This window comes from Mirounga angustirostris, unplaced genomic scaffold (assembly GCF_029215605.1).
Source record: "Mirounga angustirostris isolate CCGP_5_RB_7025 unplaced genomic scaffold, mMirAng1.0.hap1 SCAF_4, whole genome shotgun sequence".
Taxonomy (NCBI): domain Eukaryota; kingdom Metazoa; phylum Chordata; class Mammalia; order Carnivora; family Phocidae; genus Mirounga; species Mirounga angustirostris.
The window spans coordinates 175,293,409-175,298,023 of NW_026991712.1; positions in this window are offsets into that span (position 1 = coordinate 175,293,409).

A 4,615-nucleotide genomic window follows, 5' to 3' on the forward strand; every position below is an offset into this window, starting at 1 on the left:
AACCTCACCAACCCTTGACGCTTAACCCACCCACCTGCAGCACCGAATTCTCGAGAGTGATGTTAATTAGCCCTCCATTGAGGCTGCGGAGGTTTCTTGTTCAACAGAGAGCTCTCCTGCAAAAAAATAAAAAATAAAAAATCGATGTTTCTTCTGACAGGTCTGAATCAAGCACAGCACAAAGCTCGATTCTTCAGCAGACCTCTGTATGGAAAGGGCAAGCGAGTGGATTTCTAAACGAGAGGCTTCTAGAAGAAATCGCAGGGGTTCCATGTTCTCCGTTCTCAGGGCAGAGATAAAGCTTCATGTGGTGGGGCACAGCTGCTGCCTTTCTTAGAGATCACGGCCCTGATTCCACTCGTCCCGTTGGTTCTCCTGAGAAGGAAAAGGCTTCCTATAGAGGCACCAAGTCTCAGGTCTCAGGGCATCCTCCTGAAACATCTTCTGTCTCTTTAGTGCTATCCCAGGAAGGTGAAGTTGGGGGTATGGTCTGTGGTTTTCTGCCGAGATGTCTGTGTATACTGCAGACATGTCCTACACAAGAGTCTCATTCATCCCTAGAACATTTATTACATATCAACTATGTACCAGGCAGGTTTTACTATGCCCAGCCACGGATATTCGAGAACAGAGGGAGTCCTTAGACCCCAGGACTCTTCTCTGCATACACTGCTCTGTGGGCATCCCTCCTCTTCATTGTGCCCTGTTCCCTCCAGGTGACAAGACTGTGTAGTTTTGGTAATATCCCGAAGAAGCATCATTTAACCTTCCCCCAAAGGACACAGGGGAGAAGAGCTGATGCTGGTGTAAAAATGGAAAAAGACAAGACTTAAAAAAAAAAAAAAAAAAAAGAAAGAAATGTTAAGGGATGTTTGACCTTCCCTTGTGGACAACGTCCTTTGGCAGCCTTTCATGCTCTTTGTCTCCTCCTGGCAGGAGACAAATTTTCCCAGAGCAGCAACATCCTTTATCCACAGACCATTTCAGAAATGCTATCTCTAAATTGCCAGCGGAGGTGGAGGAGATTTTGCTAAAACTGTTGACAGAGCAAAGCGGCTACGAGATCAAAGTCCGGCTACTTGGAATTCCTGGGCTGCAGTTTTTGGAGGTTAGGGGCAGACAGTGGTGGGCAGAGAGAGAGAGATTTCATTGGGAGGAAGGGTGCCTGTTTCTCCTGGCCACGATGGAGGAAAACATAGTGGTGGTGGACTAGGGAGATGGTATGTTGCTGAGAAATTCAGACAATCTGTGGCTCAAGCCATCCCATAAATTCACTGCCCTGCAGTGATAACTCAAAGTAGAAACATGGCCATGTCACCTGCTGGTACAGTCCTTCGCAGGCTCTTTGCCCTTGCCCTTTGCCCAACCTCCTTAGCCTGGCACAGCAAGTCCCTATTTGGCCCTGGCACCTTTCTTGCTGTCCTTCCTTGCCCTTTATGGTCCAGCAATACTGAGTTACTTGCAGACGTCCCAAGCATCATGCTGGTGCCTCTGTCTTGATTTACCTCTTTGAAAGAATCCCCATTCATAGGTAAGATCACCTAGTCCAGGAAGACTTCCGTGACCTTTCCTAGACTGGGTTGGATGTTTCCTTTCTGTCTCTTCCTCTAACCTGTTAGTTCTGTTAGGACAGGGATTGTGATTTTTGAAACCTTAGGTCCTCAGCACCCAGCATGGGGCCTGCTGGATCTCTAGCCCTTTGCCTGAGAGCCATCTGGGAAAGCTGTGGGTTTGCCTTGCTCCCAAGGGGGAGGAGAGGGGAAAGGCTGAGCTATCCTTTTAAATTTCCAATCACAGGACTCATTCCTCCTGGGAAGGAGGGAAGGGGTGGAGAGGAGCCAGAAGGAAGCAGTTCAGAATGTCATATAGTGGGACGCCTGGGTGGCTCAGTCAGTTAAGCGGCTGCCTTCAGCTCAGGTCATGATCTCAGGGTCCTGGGATGGAGTCCCGCATCTCCCTGCTCAGTGGGAGCCTGCTTCTCCCTCTCCCTCCGCTTGGGCTCTCTCTGTCAAATAAAATCTTAAAAAAAAAAAAAAAAAAATCCTGAGGGGTGCCCGAGTGGCTCCCTGAGTGGCTCAGTCATTAAGCGTCTGCCCTCGGCTCAGGTCATGGTCCCAGGGTCCCAGGATCGAGCCCCACATCAGGCTCCCTGCTCGGCGGGAAGCCTGCTCTCCCTCTCCCACTCCCGCTGCTTGTGCTCCTGCTCTCGCTATCTCTGTCTCTGTCAAATAAATAAATAAAATCTTAAAAAAAAAAAAAAAGAATCTCAAATAGCTCACCGCCCACCTCCACCCTCGCCCCCACCTCCCCCAGCAGGACAAACTACTGCATTTGCTCTGTAGCATTTGCGCTACAGAATTGCCAACTGAATTTCTTTTCTATGTCTTCTTTGTTTATATATCCTTTCCATTTTTTTTTTTTAGTTAAAAAGTATTTTAAATAAAAGTAATATGAGTATCTAGTTTAGAAAACACTAATGGTATATATGGATAGGCTCATCATGAAAAACAGCAATCTTCTGTTCCAACTCCCTGTAAACGCCGAGTCAATGATACTTCCCTATTTTAGTATTTCTCCTATAGTTTCCTTCAGCTCTCTACTATCTCCTGATTTGGAAGGGTGAGTTATTTATTTATTTATTTATTTATTTTTAAAGATTTTATTTATTTGACAGAGAGAGACACAGCCAGAGAGGAAACACAAGCAGGGGGAGTGGGAGAGGGAGAAGCAGGCTTCCCGCGGAGCAGGGAGCCGATGTGGGGCTCGATTCCAGGACCCTGGGATCATGACCTGATCCGAAGGCAGACGCTTAACGACTGAGCCACCCAGGTGCCCAGGGTGAGCTATTTAAAGCACAAAGCTGACCATGTCACACCCCCTGCCTGAAACTGGTGGCTGCCCTTCACAGTAAGGTCAACCCCTCACCAGGGCCAGGCCTGCTTCCTGACCCTCCCGCCATTCTTGCCTATGTTTTTTTCTTTTCCTTCTCCTCGTGCCGCTTCTATGTTTACAACTTTAGAGTGACTGTGCCTTTGTGCGGTCCCCTCCCCTTGACTGTGGGCTAGACCTTAGTGGCTCGCCCTTAAGGAATAGAATTTGGCCAAAGTGGTGGGATGTCGCCTTTGTGGTTGAGTTACAAAGAGTCTTTTTCACGCTCTCCTGCTCTCTTGCTCACTTTTTCTGTGGGAAGGCAGCTGCTGTGTTGCAAGCTGCCCTGCAGAGAGGCCCACGTAGCAAGGAGTAGTAACAGCAGCAGTTCCACAGGAACTGGATCCTGCGACACGACGTGAGTGTGCTTTGAAGTGGACCGTTCCCCAGTCAAGCCTTCAAGTGGGACCACAGCCCCGGCTGACATCTTAACTGCAGCCTTGTACGAGACCTCCTGTGTGGCTTTGGGCAAGTTGAGCCAGGTGACCCAGCTCTGCCCAGAGTCCTGACCTACAGAAACTGTGACATAATAAATTTTTGTTGTCCTAAGCTGCTAAATTTTGGCATAATTTGTTACATGGCAATAGGTAGGTAATGCAATCATTATGCCCTATTTTTTCCTCCTCAGTCATCGAGGTTTTAATCCCCCCTCCCCTTAATTTTCCCTTGCCCTACCCCTCAAAAACAATGTTACCAGATTGGATGTTCCTTCCATGCTTGTCTCTGTGCCCGTGATCATACACAAAATATTAAGCCTGTTCAAGAGACTAGGCCATTCCGTTATTTATCCTTCAACAGCACTTTCTAGCCTCATTTCTAACATAGGCACCCAAAGTACCCCTAGTGCCTGCCAACTGTAGTTGTGCTTTCCTCCCTGCTAAAAGGAAATCCTGAAATCTTCTATTTTACCTAAGAAATTAGCAGTGGCTGGCAAGAGCAGCAGAAACATACATGCTTCTATTTTTTTCCTTGGGAATCTGGGACTCTGCTTTAGAGCCCTAAAAAACACAGGCAGCTCTGAACAACAGAGCATGTGCTACTCTGAAATTATAGGCCCTCGGAACAGGGGACACAGAATTAAAGCCCTTTTATTTTAAACAAACATGCCTGGGGCGCCTGGGTGGCTCAGATGGTTAAGCGTCTGCCTTCGGCTCAGGTCATGATCTCAGGGTCCTGGGATCGAGTCCCGCATCGGGCTCCCTGCTCCTTGGGAGCCTGCTTCTCCCTCTGCCTCTCTCTCTCTCTCATGAATAAATAAATAAAATTAAAAAAAAAAAAAAGAATTACAATATCCTCTTTAAAAAAAAAAAAAAATGCCTGCCTCTCTCTAGCCAAATGAGTACTATTCTTCCAAGTGGACATTGTTCAAATGATTCTGGGATCTTTGAGGATTGCCTTCCCCAGTCTGTTTCCACAAAGCGTAAGGACACTGGGCTTAGTGCCTCAGGCAGTCCTCCTTCTTTGCCCCTCCCCAAGCTCTGTTCCCTAATGTGATGACCCTTCCTGTGGTCTAGCTGCAACATCCCTCCTCAGCATAGCCTTCCCATTCTCAGGCAAGCTCCACTCCTGCTACTTGCCTCCCAGAGCACTGTCTTCCCCTCGGTGACACTTGTCATGAAGTACTATAATCTTCAGATCTCATTTTCCCACAGGTAGACTGAGGGCTCTGTGTGGGCAGGAATTTTAC